Source organism: Myotis myotis, unplaced genomic scaffold (assembly GCF_014108235.1).
Source record: "Myotis myotis isolate mMyoMyo1 unplaced genomic scaffold, mMyoMyo1.p scaffold_m19_p_3, whole genome shotgun sequence".
Lineage (NCBI taxonomy): Eukaryota > Metazoa > Chordata > Mammalia > Chiroptera > Vespertilionidae > Myotis > Myotis myotis.
Genome location: NW_023416335.1, coordinates 182,791,478 through 182,813,562, shown reverse-complemented (window position 1 = coordinate 182,813,562; position 22,085 = coordinate 182,791,478). Strand labels below are relative to the sequence as shown.

Sequence of the window (22,085 nt, the reverse complement as noted above, 5' to 3'; positions counted from 1 at the left end):
CCCTCTCACAGTCCGGGAGCCCTCGAGGGATGTCCGACTGACAGACATCCTTAGCACTGCCACAGAGGTGGGAGAGGCTCCTACCACTGCTGCTGCACTCGCCAGCCGTGAGCCCAGCTTCTGGGTGAGCAGTGCTTCCCCTGAGGGAGCGCACTGACCACCAGGGGGCAGCTCCTGCGTTGAGTGTCTGCCCCCTGGTGGTCAGTGCACATCATAGCAACTGGTTGTTCTGCTGTTTGGTTGATTTGCATATTAGCCTTTTATTATATAGGATGTTTGAAGCATCCTCTTATTTGATGAAGGAGGCTATGATTGCCGCTCAGAATTTCTCAAAGGCAATGAGCAGGGTTTGAATGAGTCAAAATTTCACATTGAATCACTATTCTATATGTGTATTGAATTTTATTAAAAATGTCTTCTTAATATTTACTCTTCTTGGGTCTATTTTCAGTTGTCAGCACTTTTCAACACTAATTGCTGTTTTTAAATTTCCTTTGGCAAGAATAAGTTATATAGAAATTTATTTGAGGCACATTTAATATAAATCTAGTCTTGGAGACAAATCTTACTCTATCCTATTGTGGATATATCTAAACTGTGTCACTGTGATTCTCCCCCTAACTTGGATATAGGAACTTGACTACCTGCATAGGCATGTAAGAGAATGTGGGTGAGAGGAGAAATTAAAAATAGAATTATACTAGAATTATTTGCTGATATAAGCTTCTTAGGAAATATTGTTATTTTTTGGATGAATAGTGATTATTCAGTGTGATCAAATATACAGACATAAAGTAAGGAAATCTTTAAAAGCAGTATCTGATAGAAAAATTTGACCGGTAATTGCTTTTTTCTGTGTTTTGTTTATATCACACAACAATAATACCTTCTTTCAATTTTTATGGGACTTAAATAAGTCTGAGTAAATCTCTTAGCTTTCCTTTGCCTCAGAGTAATTGTGCTGAAAATTATCAAGAGATGTATCACCATAAATAAAATAGTAAATATAGAAATCATAAAATAAACTGTTCCATGAAAATAAAATATCTTTTTAGAAAGAGAAATTGGTCTTAATTGTTGGCCTGCTTTATTCACTTAGCAGATTTTCTTATGGAACATCATTTTTCTGCCTCTCAGAAAATTTGTCCATTGTTCAGAACTCCCCCTGAATGTTTGAATTTCCAAAACCTATCAATAGAACAACTGATTTGTATTTGCCAGCTTCTGTACCTTTAAAAGATTATTCTGTTAGCTTCTTTGTGGCAATATGAGAGAAGGGAAAGAAGGAGAGAGAACCTTACAATATTGGTTTATTTAACAGGATAAGGGGCTTTAAAATTACGTAGTCCATGAAAATTAAGTTTCTTTTTTCAGTGGTGTGGTCATGTAGAGGAGGTTTCAAAGATGACGCATCTAGGAAGTTGGGGGTTTATGGGGCGATGAGGACACATTTGTAATACCTTAACCAATAAAGAAATTAAAGATGAAAAAAAACAAAAAAGATGACGCATATCATAGTTCCCTTCCTTCCTGCTGTAAAATGAACCAGCAAGTATTTATCAAGTATTTATTAGTTTAAGGGACCTGTGGCTGAGTTTTTATTTCTGTCCCACTTTCCCTATCCCCCCTTGCCTAGCAGATCCAAACCTCTCCATCATTAGTATTAGTTTTCCATGTGCATTAAATCATGCCCTTTTCCTGATAGAACTTTACACTGCCCACTTTTTCTTTCTGGCAATGAATACACATAAACAACGAGTAGTCACACCTCTTAAACTGATAAGCTCTTGCCAAAACACAGAAACAAACAAAACCAGTTGGTGGTACTGTTTTTCATCAGCCCATTTACATTCTGAGGACTCTAGTCCAACAGATAAATTTCTATTCTATTGAAATTCATTGACTTTATGCATCAGTCACTATTTCCTACATGTTGCTGCAAGATTAAGAATATCATTAACTTGACAACAAATTATGGACATATATAACAGTGATGGCGAACCTTTTGAGCTCGGCGTTTCAGCATTTTGAAAAACCATAACTTAACTCTGGTGCCGTGTCACATATAGAAATTTTTGATATTTGAAACTATAGTAAAACAAAGACTTATATTTTTGATATTTATTTTATATATTTAAATGCCATTTAACAAAGAAAAATCAACCAAAAAAATGAGTTTGCGTGTCACCTCTGACACGCGTGTCATAGGTTCAACATCACTGATATATAAGCTCTAAATTGCCTTGTGAGTGTTCAAAATTAAAGAAATAGCCCTAGCCAGTTTGGCTCAGTGGATAGAGTGTCAGGCCACAGACTGGAGGGTTCTGGGTTCAATTCCAGTCAAGGGCACGTACCTTGGTTGCAGGCTCAATACCTGGTCGGTGCTCATGTGGAAGGGAACTGATTGATGTGTTTCTCTCACATCAATACTTCTCTCTCTCTCTCTCTCTCTCTCTCTCTCTCTCTCTCTCTCTCTCTCTCTCTCTCTCCTCCTTCCTTCTACTCTCTCTAAAAATAAATGGAAAAATATCAATATCCTTGGGTGACAATTAACAACAATAAACAACAATAAAAATTAAGAGATAAAGCATTAATTCCCTTTGGTCTGAACAATTCAAGACACAGCCTCAACCCTTTTATAGGTCAGGCTCTGGAAGAAGTGAATGTGATGAAATGACAGTGCCTGCTCCATGAATTAACATCAAAGGTGATTACAGCAAATGTAGGGAAAGGGTGAAGCATGTCTCACATTTTCAGCCTCGGGCGTGAGGAGGAGACCTGGATAGTAATAAAAACAGGGAGTGTTTCTATTATGGACCTTGGGTGTGTTCAGAGTAAATCAGTTTGTGGTCTGTGAAAGAATCCAGGACCGGGTTTGAGCCTCTGAGGATCAATAAATTTCACACTAGGAAATACCTAATCTTGAGCCTTAGAAAACACCTCATACTCTTGCCAGTTGTCAGCAAACCCATCACCACTGCTAGTAAAATAACTCCAAAAGCAAATCAAGCTGGCATGCATCACACACATACATGGGTCGGTTCCACAGCATCACTTCCATTGGGCCCCACACTATTCTGTTTATATTAGAAACAACTACTAGAAGTCTAGAGGTAAAGACTGGCATTAAATTCTCCAGTGATGCAGGAATAAGTGTTAACAGCTGTACCTGGGTGCATTCCGCTGCCTAGTCCTGGAAATAGTTCACCATTTAAGAGAAGCTGACTACATACCTTGGGGAAAAAAATTTCTACCATATTGTGCAAATCCATGTAAATCTTCTCATTTCCCCCCCTTTTTTTTCTGCGTTAACTCACACAAGTATCTGTAAGGCTTTTCCAAATACTTTGTTAAGCCTGAAAAACGTTCCCTCCAAATTTATAGCGTGTCCAAATGGCTGCAGATTACAGCCACATGTGAGTATGTATGCATACATGGAATAAAGCCAGTTTTTAAAATGTGGGTGGTAGTGCCTTTAACTGGGACTCCGACTGCTTTACACATAGTGGGAAACATCAGGAACCAACCAGAAATTCTTTAAAAGCAAACTGAATTTTGGAAAGACCGAGGAAATGGGAATATGGCCTCACCTTTTATTCCTCACTTACGGACAAAATTCTTCCCTCACTGTGTTTATTGTTTCTTCCAGATGATCTTTGCATACCCCGTCCATGGAGTAGAGAGTCATTGGCCTGTACTCATTTTTTCCTTCCTGGAGGTATAAATAGACTGATGACGCTCAATGCTCTCTGCAGTCGGTGCATCATTCATACCGTACATCTCCTTTCTAGGTCACAAAGCTTTTAAAAAAAAACCAGCAGCAGTAGCAGCATGTGAGAAGATGAGCGTGTGACCCCCACTCTCACCTCAGAGTAGTGCCTTTGATAGCATCCAGGCAGCAGGCATGGAAACATGACATTTGGTGGTTCAAGAATATCAGAGAGGAAATAGCCATTCTTACCAAATAGCTTCAAAATAGCATCATCTGAGCACTTTCCCCTCCTCCCTTTCTCACCCACATGTCTGAAAGGAAACCCTTCCCCTCTAAAGTATGACAAAGCATTTGTTTTTTGGAAGAATTGGGAGAGCCTGCTTCTCCTACTACAACCATCTGCCGTCTCCCTTTGTCCAATTGGATAATTTCAAATCAGGAGAAAGTGTCAGCTCCCCCCCTTTTTTTCCCTCTTCAGTAAAAGAAAAATGGTCGTGCTTTCTGGCAGTCATTTATTATTAAGTGCCTACGGAGGAATCGTGTCGTTTACAGTGTTGAGTGTTTTGAGATGAGGCGAGGGCGGAACGTAATTCTCTGCTCTCCTCCAGCCTCATCACTTTGCTTGTGAACTATGATCTTTAACCCAACGCTTCTCAAGAGGGTTCACTGCCTGATCTAATCTCATATTTGGGTAAGGCAGGGAACGAGATTGGTGAGTGGCAGAGGGCGTGTCCTTGGAGTTGTTGAGTTTGAGTCTTGGGCTCCAACTTTTTCAACCTTGTTCTCTTCTTAGTCTGTCAAAACGTTTTAAGGACCATCCATTCTCTCTTTGAGTAAATATGCATTGCGTGCATACTATGTGCCGGACTATTTCAAGCATTTAGGATACCAGTTAACAATAGATCTTCTGTTCACTTGAAATTTCATTCAAACAGATAATATCTCCGTGGAATAAGTGTTGTGAAGTAATGTCAAGCAGGCTGAGTGGAATCGGTATGTGGATATGGACCATAAGTACTACTTAATATAAGAGGGCGAAGGGAGCTTGAACTGATAAGGAGACATCTCCTTTTTTCAGGGGTAAAAGCCATGTGCATGCAAATCTGGGGGAATTCATTCCAGGCAGAGAAAATGGCAAATGAAAATATCTGCGGTGAGGGCAGAGTAGGGGAACAAAGGTGACAAGAGGTCACAGAGGAGGCGGTGGGACACGCCATGGAGGCCCTTGCAGGCCATGCTGAGGTCTTCGGACTTTATTCTGACCAAGATGAGACCTCTCAGAGGACAAGCATGATCTTTAGGAGAAGATGATTATCTTCTCATAGATTATCAATGGGCCAGTGCAGGCATATGTCGTATTTTGATGAATACATCAAATGTACTTTTATTTCAAAGGGAGATGCATGTCAAAATTTTGAGCTGATCAGGTCTTGCCTAGGGGGTGAGAGCTGTAGCATAACCACAATCTGGTGCTAAATAAAGGTTGGGTGGGTTTACTTGGGTGTGTGAGAACTCTGCCTTGCAACTTGGAGAACACATTCAAGGCAGAAAACAAATTGGAACTTTCGCTGAGTCAGAGCGCGAAGGAGGAGCAGGTGGAAAGCCGAGTGACCTTCAGAGAGGTGTTTCCATTTTATGAAACTCGCTGTGAACATCAAGTATTTATCTTTTAATCCTTTCCAATATGTCAGCAAAAGTTGTAGGATTTGGAAGTATGCCTTGCTAACTTCAAAAAGGCTGTAGATATTTAAGATATTTAAGAACATGGTTCAAACTTCCAGTCTAGGAAAGTTTAAGACCTCAGGGTAATAACAGCTCTCCCAAACACTGCAGTGGTATCTAATTCACCACTACTTCGCCCATTTCATGCCTTTTTTGAATGTCAGTAGATCTCAAAGCAAAAGGGGACAGAACCAGCTGATTTTATTATCAATGCCAAACAAGTCTTAAAAAAAGAAATGAAAACTTCTAAGTCCTTGCCTTTCTGGAGGAGGAACTAGATCAGATAAGGTTGGCCTAATGGAGGGATTTTTGTCCTATGACTTTGCTTTCCAAGGAGTTGAAAGAGACCCAGTGTCAGAAGGTTTCCTGTGAGGAAATGACAATAGCCCATCACAGCTTGGCTATTCTTCTTTAGTAATCTGATGGTCTAGAGCAGCGGTTCTCAACCTGTGGGTCGCGACCCCTTTGGGGGTCCAACGACCCTTTCACAGGGGTCGCCTAAGACCATCGGAAAACACATATATAATTACATATTGTTTTTGTGATTAATCACTATGCTTTAATTATGTTCAATTTGTAACAATGAAATTGGGGGTCATCACAACATGAGGAACAGTATTAAAGGGTTGCGGCATTAGGAAGGTTGAGAACCACTTCCCTGGGCCTCTCAAACTTCTTCCTCCTCCCCATGGAAACAAAGGTGAAAGTCTGAGCAGACCCTTTAACAAAGTTGGAGGGGAAAGAAAAGTTTTCGCTTCAGATAAAAGTCGAACCAGTGGTGAGGGACCACAAGGGAAGGCTCTTCGCCAAATGTTGTATTTGGAAGATCAAGTGCACAAGGATCTTTTCCTAAAAGTTCACATTTAAATTCTATTTCAGTTAATTTTTGGTATGTCGTAAGATTTTTATTTAAATCATTGAGGTTTCTTTCAGCAGTCCAAGCTGCCAGCCAATTATCATGTGCTTTTTTTCTCATGGGAAATAAGCTGCCCTTGATAAAAATGAATGGTTCTCTCCATTTCTTCTGCAAGATCTTTGGCTCACTTTCTCCAGCTCTTTAGCTGCCAGGCTGATCTCTTCATATGCTTTAGAAAGTTTCTCCTGTTTCTCTAACCCAGCAATTTTCAACATTTTTTTTTTTTTTAATCTCAAGGCACACTTAAACTAATCACAAAAGTTCTGTGGCACACCAAAAAATATATTTCTTGCCGACCTGAAAATAAAAGGTATAATTTTGATTGATTTAAAAAAATAGTAGTAGTAATTACTTACCCTTTTTTCTCCAAAGTGACTTTAAAAAAAAAATCAGGTGCCTATACTTATATATTAAGGATTTCAGTGCCAAGAATCAACCAATCAGACGCAACTCTGTTATATGACTTATTTACTTATGTTTCAAGACAGGGCATTCACACCAGATGGATATTGTGTTGGCTATTGTCATTTTTTTTTTAACAATCCAAAGGAAAAGAGACCAGTGCCCCTGACTAAATAGTCAGGTATTGCATGTTTACAAAAATTCTTGCGGCACACCAGTGTGTCACAGTATACCAGTTGAAAATTGCTGCTCTAAGCAGTAATTTTCTTCTACTATTAATTTTCTCCAAAGTGTAAATTCCTTTTCTTGATACAGTTCAGTCCTTCCTTTAAATTCCTGCTTTAGTTCATGATTCTCATTTTCAAAATGTTCATTTTCTGACTGCAAAGATGCTTGTTCAGTCTAGAGATTTTTAATACACTCTGTGAGCTCTTCCTTTGTTTTATCTACTTCAGATAACTGAGCGAAAATTTAGTTTCTTTCTTCTTCTAGGGTTTTTAAAGACACCTTTAACTTAGCAGCATGAATATGCTTCTTCAAAGCTCCCTTTGGTTATCATTTTTTGAATTCTTCTTCTCTCCAATTCCAAGTTGTCATCCATTAAATCTTCTCCATGCAGAGCAGCACATTATTGCATCTTTAGCAAGCATTCAGCCAGAGTTGATCTGCTTTTCTTTATCATATAGAACTTGTTTTGCATATACTTCGGAGTCTTCAAATGTTATTTTCTGTTTATTGAGCTCACTCACTTGTGCTTTCCATTCAACTTCTTGTAAAAGTTCTTTCCAGCTTTCCTGAAGTTAGAAATTTTCACTCAAAGCCTCTTTATAGCTATCTTAAGTGGGTCTTCATTCATTTGAAATATTTTGAAGGCTGTCATTTGGCTTCAGTGACATGTGATTTGAGTGATTTTGATTCATCTCCTGCGGACTGTATCCTTTTTTAATTATCCACCGTCAATTCATCTTGTTCAGAATGTTTCGATGTCTCTTCTTTTAACTCTTTTCTCTAGAAAGAGTATTTCCTCCTCAAATGCAGATTTGGAACTGTTCAGCTTTTCACAGCTTGCCTCCAAACTTTGAGCTTCTGTTGATTCCTCTTCAAAGCTGGAATCCTGTAATGACTAAGTCTTCATACTGCTTTTGTATGAGGCTAAATTTTTCAAGTAGCTTACATCTTTCTTCCATTAATGTGGAAAGTGCTACAGCAAACTTTTCCTCTCTTGCCACATAAAACTGGTGTCTAATCGATCAAAACCTTCTCCATAAACACAAGAAAACAGCAAACAGTTCAACAATAGCTGCACCTATCAGCAATTCCCATGGAAAACCATTAGGATTAGGACCTTTTCTAATATTTTCAGGGAATGCTGCCACAACCCTGGTAGTTTTTCCAGGACCAGCCCCAAGTACAGCTGAGGGGCAGTTCTGGGCTCCTTAGATACATGGCTCAGCCAGGCCCTGACTGAGCCAAGAGTAAGCAGCAGAGAACACTCAGCTTCCATCAGAACCCAAACTGGCTGGCACCAGGCAACTGGACCAGATCACTGCACAACTGGTTGCACGGAGTTGTGGAGGAAATGGCGTCAGCAGGTCTCAAGTGCCCATGGGGAGCCTAGGTCTGGTCCCTATGTTACCTATGTGTCCAGATGATCCAAAGCAGGGGTCCTCAAACTTTTTAAACAGGGGGGCCAGTTCACTGTCCCTTAGACCGTTGGAGGGCTGAACTATAGTTTAAAAAAAAAACAAAACTATGAACAAATTCCTATGCACACTGCACATATCTTGTTTTAAAGTAAAAAAAACCAAAACGGGAACAAATACAATATTTGTATTTGCATGTGGCCCGCGGGCCATAGTTTGAGGACCCCTGATCCAAAGGAACAAGCCAGTCCCCTCAAGAGCCTGTGACTTGCCCTCTCCTTGCAGCCCCACCTGCTGTTCGGTTTAGGCCAGGCAGTTGCAGGGAGCTGGGGAGGAGGGGCAAAGCCTGTTTGTTTTTGTATGGGTCCCGAGGTATTGCTGGATGGTGTGTGATGCAAATTTTCTTTGTTCTTAAAGACTGGCTCAGGACTATAAATGGCTGGTCTGATGTTGAATAAAAAGAGACATATGGGCACAGACATTAATTTGTTTTGTGTGAATGAGTTCCTGTCTTTGAAATCATTTTTCTAAAGCTTTCCAGATATAACTGACTAATCACCATCAAACCTTATCTTATAGAGAGAAAATCAAATATTTTAGGAGAAACACTCTCACCATGTTATGAACCTATGAAATATCATACTTTATTTATACTACTAAGAAAAATCTCAGTATTATCAATTAAGAAGCAGCTAATGGCATGAGAATATAAAAGAATCCTAAAATGAAATGAGAGTATTAGCCATAGCATATAAACTCTTTGTATATAACTGTTTACTTCTGTTTCTTAGGTTCATTATACCCTATTTATTTTTATATTTTTAGAGATATGAAGTTACATATAGCTTATAAAAATTCTGTGTTTTTCTTAGTTCATCAAAACTTCCTTTCTGAAGATACAAGTCGGTGAAACTGGAGGTTGCTCTACACATTTCTTCTCTTCATTAGTATGCCATTTTTTCCATTTCTACAGTGTATGTATTTCAAGAACAGAGTGTCCTTTATGTTAGTTCATATTAAGTTGTAGCCTAACACATGCCTACAACTCTGATGTGATTCCCTTCATACCAGCTTCCCAAGCTAAGTACTTACATATTCTAGAATTTAAATATCATTAGTACTTTTATTTAAAATGCTAGCATATCCTGAATAAAATAGGAAATATACAAGTTGAACATCCTAGAGATGGATAAAATGGGGAAAGCAAATGATTCTTACTTCTTAGAAGTTGAGAGACTATATCGAAACCAGTGTTCCAGAAGAAGGAAGTAGCATAAGCAATACAAATATGTGCCAAAAATATTACTCATCTTAGATCTCCCCTTGTGAGATTTTGGATCAATAAGAAACTGTTTATATGGAAGCTGTTTAGAGGCCATTGCTGAGTGTGAAGAGCCAATGAACTAAGTCAGCAGGTTAAAACCTGACCCTCTGGTCCATTTATTTTTCTCTCTTTTGCCTCTTGAAAAGCATGTTCCCTAGAGATCCATTCAAATAGTCCCTGGGAGTCCAGAGGCCCCACCCTTTGTCCAGTACACTGAACTGTGTTATGCAACGTGGAAATGGTTCCCATTCCAGTCCCTGACAGCCAACCTCGTGGAAGTCAGGCAAAGACACAGGATGCTTCTGTGGAACACAAACACTTTGCACTGACAGTCAGGAGCTGGGAAGAGAACTAGTTCTGTCCTACAAGCAAATACGTTGGGTTTTAAATTTTTTATAAAGCATGTCAACCATTAACAGCTCTAATAATTAAGAATTCTTACTGGGAAGCAATAGTTTGCATCTGTTTCAATAAAATGAGGAGGTGGTGGAAGAGATGAAAAAGTGCCAGGTGGTGACCCATTGAACAAGGTGCTCTGAGTTGTGTTTAGGTGACTGTGTCATATGATGCATAACCATGAGTAATACTGTGAATGTGGATTTTTTTTTTTTAGTGTAGCTTTAAGACTAAATAATGACTAGTACATTATTTTAAAATGTCTCATAGTAAGGGGCCATTTTGTCTATTTTTGTGTTTCTGGCTCTGTTTTTTTGTGTAGTTGATGCTGTAGAAAAATTCATTCTGAATATGGAAATGACTTAATATATTAGTGATTACCTGAATGTGGCTTTGTGTGTGACAGATAAGATTTGAATTTTAGGATAAATTGTTTCTTCCTTTTCTCCTCCTTAGAAGTCGTCACCTGCTCTAATTACTAAAGGAACCTGCCTTTCTCCATTACTGATTTTTAGTTTGAATGCTAAAATGAGATCTAAAATGTGTGTTTCCCATCACATGGTTATAGGGCAAAAAAATAATTGTCCTTTGAACTCCAGAGTTGAGTTCAAAAATTACAGAAATAAACACAAATTTTATTAGCTTTTTGGATACTTCTTTGTTTTTCTCATTGTTGGGTGGGCAGCCTTTGTTAAATATGCCTTCCAAAGTTTTTTCTTGGTTGTTGAACTACTTGACCAGTGTATTATTTTTATAAGTACACTCAATTTTTATCTAATTGGGAGTAAAGGAGGACAGCTGTTAAACATAAATTCTAAGTTATTGGTTGTTTTCATCCTTCAGAAAATTCCAATTTGAGCAATAGCAGATAGAGTTGGTTGAAACAATAAATTATAAATATGTGAAATCTCTGGAAAGGCTTCTCTAAGAAAGAAGATAAAAGAAAGGAGATCAATGATAACTCCACTCCTTTTGTTTGTGTGTCTAGGAATCTTTAATTCGGTAATGAATGATAAAGATAGGTTAACCCAAACCCCTGATAGGTTAACCCAAACCCCTTTTTACAAAGCGGAGGACACCCAGGCCCCAAAGCTTTGTACAATGATTTCCTATGTTCCTGCCTGGTACTTTTTCCATCACCCCTTAGACCTAAATGCTTCGGCATTTAGATGTTTTATAAAAATGAATTATTACTCTTGATTATATAAAAGAATTTTTAAAGAGCTCTCTTTTGTGATTTACTTTTTAAAGTATGTGATACTCTCTTAAAAGCATTGAAAATGCATCTTCTGGCATCTTTTCCTAGATTTTGGACTGTATTTCTTATGTGTTGTTAGGATATCCACTTAAAATCTGAATGTTTGAGCTAATTAAACAGTGGAATGTTGTTCAATGGATAAGAACGTTTCTTTAAACACTCATTTAAATTAATAGCAAGTCTGCCTCTTGTAGCCTACTTTGTGACTTTTGTCCTTTAAGCTCAAGTAAAGTAAGTTGCATTGTTTAGGTTTTCAGATTGCAACATTGTTTTTACTAGGATTGAACTCTTTATAACTTAATTATGGCATTTATTTTTTCATTTGCTATTAAGTTCTGAGTATTCCCTTTTATACTCTGAGCTATCTCAGAATCTTGCTTTCTTTTATTTTAATGTTAAATATTACATATTTTGCATTTGCGTCTAGTGCTTATTATCATTAGCCTTTTGTCGAAATTAAAGAGGCAGACAACTGAGTCCTGCACTAGCCTTTGATCTGGGGCAAGTTATTTAATTTCTCTAGATCTTATTCGATCATCGGTAAAATTGTCCCTATAACGTGGATCTATCAATAGGCCTTACTGTTTAGAGTTCTTAAATGAAACGATAATGATAAATTGTCTGGCATGGCATCAGACACCTACTAAGTTTGTGCGAATTGTAGTTATATATAAAGATGCAAGAGGCGCCCTAATAGGTTTGGCTCAGTGGATAGAGTATTGGCCTGTGGACTGAAGGATCCCAGGTTCGATTCCAGTCAAGGGCATGTACCTTGATTGTGGGCACATCCCCAGTAGGAAGTGTGCAGGAGGCAGCTGATCGATGTTTCTCTCTCATTGATGTTTCTAACTCTTTATCCCTCTCCCTTCCTCTCTGTAAAAAATATCAATAAAATATATTTTAAAAAAAACCAGAAAGATGCAAGAGGCAGCTCAAGTTACCCTGACAGCAATGTTTCAGGTTGTACTGATGGTCTTGCCTGCACTTCCTCTTCCACCATTATGCAGCTTCAGACATGCTAGACTTCAGGGAATTATTTTCTGTTGCTGTTATGACTTTTAACCTAACTACTGTGGAGAGGAATTAGAAACGAGTGCCTGAGAAGTGTTTGTTCACTGCATGGTAGTCATGGATTGGCAAGCACCATAATTGGATTTAGTAGGACTTCTCTACACAAAGGGTGGAAGAACCACAAGGCACCCTCTCCAAGTTTCAGATGTCTTCACTGGCAGGAGTCTTTTTGTTAAATGACCCTAGAGGAGAGGTAACTAAACAGTTTATTTTGCATGCTCTGAGGCTGCCACTTTGTCAGTCCGTGTATCGCTAACGTGGTCTAATTTTTCGAGCCCTCACAATTCCACGCTGAACCGGGAAGCCAAGTCCAAAGCCTTGGGGCTCACAGGCGCTTCTCTGCGTTGCAGAACCCAGTGATGGTTGGCTTGAAAATCATGACTCACAAAGCACGAGCAGGCAGAGATCACTTCGCACCATTCCCCTTGTTATTTTTAATTTTTATTTTTGGGGAAGGTTTGGAGACATATGTTCATGTTTAACCCTAAAGGGCTTCCAAGCCATTCTTTAAGCCTGGAGTGACTGAAATTTTCAGTTTTTTCTAGCTTCCCCAGCAATCAGTATCCTTCTAGTTACCTGAGTGTGACATCCAAGATCCATTTTTGCCTGCCCTTTGAATTTCATTACTCACTTTTACTATGTTGTAATGTCCTGTCAGTTTCTATCTGTCAACTCCGCTCTATTCCCGCAGCCTGGGCCCATTTAGTCATCTCCCACCTCGCTGGTGGTCATGGTCTGTTTCTAGCCTCTCACCCCCCTCCAGTCTTTCCCATTGTCTTCAAAGTCACTTTCCTGAAGCATACTTCTGCAGGGTGCTGGTTCATCAGAGAAACTGATATACTCTTGCAGAATTGGATAAATTAATTCAAATGCTATGTTGGTGATAATAATTATTTAGGAACTTTTCTAGAGTAGAAACACATAAAATTTCCTTTTAGTAAACACAGGCACTTTTATATGTTTTAAAAAGATATTGCATACTAAATAATGTCTAGAGAAGCATAATAATTTTTAACACAACACAAATTTTAGATGAGATATGAAAATTCATATTGTGTGGAAGAAGTAGGGACATAGTAAGTTATTTAGGATATCAAAACACAGAAAATTACTTAACCCAGCTTAACAGTGCTCTAATTGTAAATAATTCTGAAGTTAAATGTCAGTGTGGAGAATGAAGGCAGACAAAATAGATATTCCCATGGGACAACTGTTCTTTTATGGGCTTTCAGGGAACTCTAAATGACTTTCTTTGCCAAAAATGACTTTGGAAAATTGTGTCTTCTCTTCTAAATTTGATTCCATCTCTACCTCTTCTTGGAAATCATATCTTAAATTTAATCTCTTTCTCCTGGCAACAATTGTTTGGATATGACAACGAAAGCACAAGAAACAAAAACAAAAATGAAAAAGTAGGATTACGTCAAACTAAAAAGCTTCTGCGAGTAAAACAAACCATCAACAAAATGAAAAGGCAACTTACAGAATGGTAGAAAACAGTTGCAAATCATATCTCTGATAAGACATTATATCTAAAATATATAAAGAACTCATACAACTCAATAGCAATAAAGAAAATAATATAATTTAAGAGTATTATGCTAGGCGAAATAAGCTAAAAAGTATCACATGATCTCACTCATATGTGGACTCTAATGAACAAAATAAACTGATGAACAAAATAGATCCAGAGACAAAGAAGCATGGAACAGACTGTGGAATCTCAGAGGGAAGTTGGAGAGAGCTGGGGGGGTGGGAAGAGATCAACCAAAGAACTTGTATGCATTATATTCATAACCCATGGACACAGACAATAGGGTGGTGAAGGCCTGGGGCAGAGGGCGGGACAGGCTGGAAGGGTCAATGGGGGAAAAAAGGGGGACATATGTAATACTTTCACAAATAAAGATTTAATTAAAAATAAATAAATAAATAAATAAATAAATAAATAAAGCAAGCAAGCATGCAGGGGGACTGAAAAGACATTTTTCCAAAGACATACACATGGTGACCAGATACTGTGAAAAGATGCTCAACATCGCTAGGGAAATGCAAATTAAAACCACAATGAGATTAACCAAAGAACATATATGCATAAATGCATATCTCATGGGCACAGACAGTCGTGTTGGGAAGGTCTGGGGTGAATCTAGGGCTGGGTGGAGGGGGTGGAATAGGGGACATTGGTAATGCTGCAACAACAAAATAACACACAATGAGATATCAACTCACACCTGTTAGGATGGTGTCATCAAAAGGAAAAGAGATAAATATTGGTGAGGATATAGAGAAAAGGGGACCTTCATGTTGGTGGGAATGTAAATTGGTGCAGTCACTGTGGAAAACAGTATAGAGGTTTCTCAAAAAATTAAAAATAGAACTATTGTATGATCTAGCAATCCCATTTCTGGGTATATATCCAAAGGAAATGAAATCAGGTTTTATAAATGATATCTGCAATCCCATGTTCATTGTAGTATTCTTCACAATAGCCAAGATATGACAACTGCCTAAGTGTTTATCTATGGATGAATGTATAAAGAAGATATGGTGTATATACGCAGTGGAATATTATTCAGCCTTGGCAAAGAAGGCAATTTATGACATTTGTAACAACGTGGGTGGGTTTTGGGGGCACTATGCTGAAATGCAATGTCAGATAGAGAAAGACAAATGCTGTGAGGTATCACTTATATGTGGTACCTTAAAAAAAAAAAAAAAGTCAAACTCATAGAAACAGAGAATAAGATGGTGGTTGCCGGTCCTGGAGAGTGGGAAGAATGGGGATCCAAGGGGACACCTTTTCAGTTACAGGATGAATAACTTCTGGAAATCTAATGCACTGCATGGTGTTATAGTTAATTATGCTGTATTAAAGGCTTGAAAGTTGCCAAGAGTAGATCTTAAATGTTCTCCGTACAAAAGAGAAATGATAATTATGTGAGGTAATGGAACTGTTAACTAACACTACTGTGGTAATCATTTCACAACATACAAGTATCTCCAATCAACATGCTGTATACCTTAAACTTACACAATGTTATATGTCAATTATATGTCAGTACAGCTGGAAAAATTAATCACTTTCCTGATTTGTTCTATGTCTAATACATGTGTTAACAGAACTCAGATTGTTTTGTGTTGTGTTTTTTCTGACTTGCTTAGCAGCAATCATTCAGCAACATCCATTATTTTTCTTACATATTAGCTAGCAGCCGTGGGCAAACTACGGCCCACGGGCCGGATTCGGCCCGTTTGAAATGAATAAAACTAAAAAAAAAAAAGACCGTTCCCTTTTATGTAATGATGTTTACTTTGAATTTATATTAGTTCACACTAACACTCCATCCATGCTTTTGTTCCGGCCCTCCGGTCCAGTTTAAGAACCCATTGTGGCCCTCGAGTCAAAAAGTTTGCCCACCCCTGATATTAGGGTACTCTGTTAAAAATATATACTAAAGCTTTGTCTAATGAAATGAATAAATTTGTTGATGGGCTTCATGGCATAAGATAGTGGTGTTTAGAATAGTGATGGAAAATGGGTTTCATATTGAGTGTTGTTTCTACTTGGTTAGGAACATGGTGTTAAGAAGGACTCTGAGGCTCTATCTGAACTCAGTGGAACAGAGTGAGGTAAGAATTGATGATGTCTGAGTGGGCTGACATTTAGGGGCCTTTTCTGGTTTCAAGTATGACCACTATTATTAGGGGATGAACCTAGGGCCCTCTGATTATGAAGCTCATCTTATCCCCTCCATCACCAAATGAGGCCACAGCGAGAAGCTGGCCATCTGCAACCCAAGGACAGAGCTTTCACCAGAAACTGACCCTGCTGGCACCTTGACGTTGAATTTTTAGGCTCCAGCACTGTGAGACAATAAAATAACTGTTATTTTCCTATAGCAGATTACCAGGCTTTACCATGGAAATTGAGCCAACAGATCTGGAGAGCAATCTAGCATTTAAATTCTTTAATATCGCCATAGGATTTTGTGGTGTACATGTAGGTAGAGAACAATGTAATGTTTAATTTGCCTACAAGTGTTTTACAACCCTGCCTGGACACTAAAATTTCCTTCGGAACTTTTGAATGACTGGTGCAAGGTTCCCTCCTGGATCCATTAAATCCTGTGCAGGGTCAGAGGTTGGTGTTTTGAAAGTGCTTCCCACATGATTCTAACATGCAGCCCAAGGAAAGAACCGCTGGCCTACACTAATCTCCTTTCCTGTGTGCTGCCTCTCCAGGAATCCCCGTTGCTGGAGATGGCGTGTGGTCATACTCTCTTTCCTCTGGGCTCTCCTTTCCATAGCACAAAGCAACATTACTAGTTTAGGAGCGACAAATCCATTGGTCTTCTATTGCCTCAAGTTCTTCAGTACTTAAAATCCTAGAGTAGGGACTTCAAAGGGAAAAACCATGTGCATATTCTAGGTTTTTGAATTCTAGATAAATTAATATTATTTAAAGCTGCCCATTTCAAAGAAGTAAAGAATTTTAGACTTTATAACCAAAATAATATTTGATATGTGATATATAGTCCTCTTAAGGCTATCTTTCTGGTCTTCTCATTAAAAAAAATATTTATTGAATATTGTTATATGCTTGCAGGCTCCTGTACTTGGCACTCAGGAGGTACGGGAGAAGGTAACATTTAGAACAGGGGTGGGCAAACTTTTTGACTCGAGGGCCACAATGGGTTCTTAAACTGGACCGGAGGGCCGGAACAAAAGCATGGATGGAGTGTTTGTGTGAACTAATATAAATTCAAAGTAAACATCATTACATAAAAGGGTACGGTCTTTTTTTTTTTTTTAGTTTTATTCATTTCAAATGGGCCAGATCCGGCCCGCGGGCCGTGCCCACGGCTGATTTAGAATGTTTGTGGAGCAGAGTGACACTGACGTGATTAGTCAGAAAATGTGTGAACCATGAACAGCCCTTATGTTCATACTGGTGAACCTGAGTTAACACTGAAAGAGACAGATACATCTCTACCCACTTAAGGTCTATAGTCCCTTGTAGAATCATACAATTTAATGTATGTCAGCCTAACCTAGGTGATTCTTTGGTATCACCCTCAGAGATTCTGATCAGAATTGGCCTCAGGATTTAGAATGTTTAACATATTTTTAACATATTTCCTGGGAAAAATGGATGAGAAAAAACAACCAAGAAAGAGTTCCTTAGCAGTTGCATAAAGCAATTCAGTGTTTTTAACAAGTTGAGCTAATGGAATGTATTTTTCTTTCATTTTTTTTTTCCCAGAGTATTTAGTGGAAAATCTCTGCTGCCTGATAATTGGTCTCTTTGGGTCAATTTTATGAGGGGCAGGGGCGGGGGGTTAGCCTTTGTACCTTCCAGCAGCTTCAACTCCTCCCTCCACTGCCACTGCAAACCCCAATCAGTGGGAAATTCTGGAAGCTTGAAGTGAGGGACCATTTTCTTTTTCCTTTTTACTAAAGGTGCAACTATTCAGTTAGATATAAAACCCTGCACTCTTTGGTTGTTAAATATCCCTCTGAATCCCTCAAGGGTTTTATTAATCAAAATGACCACGAGATCACAGCTGCAACTCATCTTAAGAACTATGTCTCAGAAAAACAGTAAGTAGCGAGTGACTCTCCATATCCTGAGAAAAAATAAAGTGGTTTAAAGTCTAAATCTTATCAGGGTTCCCTCTGAAATTTTTTAGATGTTGGAATGTGTAGCTTAATCTTGTTTTGAGGAATTTTAAAATCTGGCTTGGATTAAAAGGCAAAAGTTTTGGGAACAAATGCAGCTAAATATCTAAATATATTAAAAAGTGTATAAAATCTCTTTTTCAAATAAATTGAAATGATTACCAACACAGTAAACCTTTTAAAGTTAACATATATTAAGTGACACTCAGTACAAGCTTGTTGTGTATGATTTTACAAGTAGTTTAGTTGTTAAACATTTAGGTTTTTTTTTTCAGTAATCAGTAATGAAAAATTTAAATAGGGAGATAGATCTTAGAAATAGTGTCTAATTTGGTATAATCCCAGTTCTGGTGAGTTATAGCATTGAAGTTTTGTAGATAAAAGCTTTTAATCGTGACTATGATACACGTGAAAGAGGGTGTATGATATATGTACAGTATGAAGAGTAGCAAACTGATACTCTACTGTTCAGCTTAAGAAACATATCATGCCCTAGCTGGTTTGGCTCAGTGGATAGAACATCAACCTGTGGATTGAAGGGTCCCAGGTTCAATTCCGGTCAAGGGCATGTACCTTGGTTGCGGGCACATCCCCAATAGGGGCTGTGCAGGAGGCAGCTGATCGATGTTTCTCTCTCATCAATGTTTCTAACTCTCTATCCCTCTTCCTTCCTCTCTGTAAAAAAAAAATCACTAAAATATATATTTTTTAAAAAACAAACAAACAGATCATTACTAGTAGTGTGTCTTTAGCTCTCTGGAGACACTACCATGATCCAGTCCTCCTTTCTTCCTTACACAGTTCATCCATATCTTAAATTTTATAAAAAATAATTCTTTTGCTTTTTTGAATAGGAAGAATCTTTTAAGTATATATGTTTATTTTTGCATATTTTTGACTTGTAATATTGAAATTATACTGTGTTTTATTTTTCCATGACTTTTTTCACCCAACTTTTTTTAAATACATTTTTTATTGATTTCACAGAGGAAGGGAGAGGGAGAGAGATAGAAACATCAATGGTAAGAGAGAATCATTGATTGGCTGCCTCCTGCATGCCCTCTACTGGGGATCGAGCCCACAAGCCAGGCATGTGCCCTTGACCGGGAATTGAACCCTGGACCCTTCAATTCACAGGCTGACGCTCCATCCACTGAGCCAAACTGGCTAGGGCTTCACCCAACTTTTTGAGATCCAACTATGTTGATGTTTATTACTATAGAGCAGGTCCTTGAATACGTCATTTTGATAAATAAACACAATTTCATTAAAATGTTGTTGATGGGGGGGAGATTGTTGACCAGTGCTACTGTCTGTTTAGATGTTGTACGTGCTCCCTTGTCTGCATGGGTTTTCTCCCATGTTCTGGTTTCCTCCCACTTCCCAAATATATGCATGTTAGGTGAATTGCTGTGTCTCCATTGTCCTGAGTGAGTGTGGGCATGAGTGTGAGCGTGTGTCCTCTGATGGAAAGGCATCCCGTCAAAGGTTGGTTCCCACCTGACACCTGGAGCTGCTGGGAGAGACTCTGGTCACCCTTGACCCTACAATGGAATAAGCAGGTTGGAAAAAAGTCATCTTACTTGTTCTTATTCATCTTCACATAAATGTATAGCTCACATTTATTTCAGTGTTTAATATTGGAAGTATTTTAGCTCTTTACTTAGAAGCTTGGTGACGTTTTTGTGACAAGATATCTATCATAGGGACTTAACTCTTGTTAGTATTACTTGCCCTATGGTGAAATTGATTTTGCTGTACATTGTTTTGCTTAAAATTGCAGGTTCCAAGAACCTAGTGAGACTTTAAGTGAGGACTTACTGTAGTTCATTCATATCCCACTAGTTATTTATTTATTCATTCTTTATTTATTTATTTATTTATTTATTTATTTATTTATTTATTGTCTAAAGTCTTACATATGTCTCTTTTTTCCCCAATTGACCCTCCTCCCCTCCACCCCGGGCAAGCCCCCACCACCCCAGTGTCCGTGGCCATTGGTGTTTCCCACTACTTATTAACTCATTGTCTGAAGCTGCTATGCCACAACATATTTATCCATTGTTGTTTGATGGACTTTTGGATTTTCCTCATATTTTTTAATATTACTAACAATATGCATAAAATTCTATGTGGTCTCTAGTGCACATGTACAGGTGCATATATGTTCAAGGTGTACACCTGGGAGTGACTTGCTGGGTCATACTGTATGTACTTGTTCAGCTCTCTAGAATAGAACTAAACCACACTCCAAAGTGGATGCAACAATCAATATACACTCTCCCTAAGAGATTATATGAATTCTCATTGTTTTACATGCCAACAAGTCTTATCGGTATCAAATGGAATTTACTATGGTTTTAATTTTCATGTTCTTGATTTTTAATGAAGTTGAACCTCTTTTCAAATATTTGGAGCCATTCATGAAATGCCTCTCTGGCCACTTTATTATTAGACACTTGTCCTCTTATTTTTCCATAGGAATTCCTTATATACTTTGGACATGTATTCTTTGCCAGTTATGTATGTTGTGGGTGTTTTTTCTTAGTATTTTCTTGAATTTTCATTATCTTTAAGGTGATCATTTGATGATTATTTTAAATTGTAATTGTATTAGTTTCTTATGACTGCTATAACAAATTGCTACAAACTAGGTAGCTTAAGACCGCGCACATTTAATCTCTGACAGTTCTGGAGGTCAGAAGTATGAAATCAGTTTCACTGGTGCAAAATCCAGGTTTCAGCAGGCGTTTCTTCCTCCAGAGATTTTAGGGGAAAGAATATATTTTCCAGTTTCTAGGTTTGCATTCCTTGGCTCTGGCCTCTGTCTGCATCCTCAGACCATCAGCTTAGTGTCTTCTGCTCTCATTGCCTCTGCCACTATTGTTCTTAGGTTTTCTTCTGCCTCCCTCTTATAAGGACCCTTGTGATGACTTTTGGGACTGCCCAAATAATTCAGGATAATCTCACCATCTCAAAATCTTACGTCCTAATTTTTAATCGTATCTGCAAAGTCTCTTTTGCTGTATGGGATAACATTCTCAGGTTTCAGGGATTAGGATGTGGATATCTTTGGGGCTCATATCCAGCCTACCACAGCAAATAAGTTTGTTTCATTTTTCTTTTGGATGTAGATGTGGGGGTGCTGTGACTCCTGACTCTTCACAGGCTTGATTAGCCTATTAGCCTAATTATTTGTTAAGAAATCTCTTTAGCTTACTATTGATGCTGTTTAATGATGAGGCAAGGTTCCCCTTTCCTTTCATCCACCTCTTATGCTAAATGTAGGGAAAACCTATATATATAAAAAGCCAGTGACTGTAACGCCATAACGACCAGAACGACTGGTTGCTATGATGCCCATTGTGGCCAGAAAACCAGCCTGATCAGGGAGTGGGGCTGGCCGGCCAACCTCCCCCAGCCCCTCCCCCAGCCACTGACCCCAGATTGGCCCACCCTACCCCATTTGGGGACAGGGCCAGCCAGCCCACCACCCACAGCCCCTCCCCACAGCTGCCCTGCCCCTAATCAGCTCCCCCCACCCCAATCCGGGGCAGGGCCTGCTGGCTAATTATCCAAGGCCCCTCCCCCCAGCTGGCCTAGCCGGCCAACCTCCTGCTGTCTCCTCCTCCTGACAGGCCCAGCCCTGATCTGCTGATTGGGGTTGGGCCAGCTGGACCGGCCGGACCCCACCCATGCACGATTTGTGCACTGGGCCTCTAGTATAATATATATTTATATGTACTCTATCTTTTCAAATTCGTACTCTCCTTTCTGCCACATTAAAGTCAGTAAAATGTCCAAATTCTTGGGCCGAGTGCCCTTGGTGAGCTCACTCTTGCTTTTCCATGCGAGTTCTGTTCTATGGCAGGATCTAAGTCAAGGGGAGAAACATGATGCAAAGCCCTTTTGCAACCTCTTTGCCTAATTAAATAATTTATTAACGTTAAGCTTGCTTG

At 38.8% G+C, this 22,085-nt stretch overlaps 1 protein-coding gene and 1 pseudogene across 1 annotated transcript in view; one reads left to right on the top strand and one right to left on the bottom strand.

Moving 5' to 3' along the window:
- The window catches only part of PDE3A (phosphodiesterase 3A), a 249,572-nt gene that overhangs the window by 72,152 nt on the left and 155,335 nt on the right, over positions 1 to 22,085 (top strand). The window lies entirely within an intron of this gene.
- LOC118649708 lies at positions 6,909 to 8,256 on the bottom strand (annotated as a pseudogene).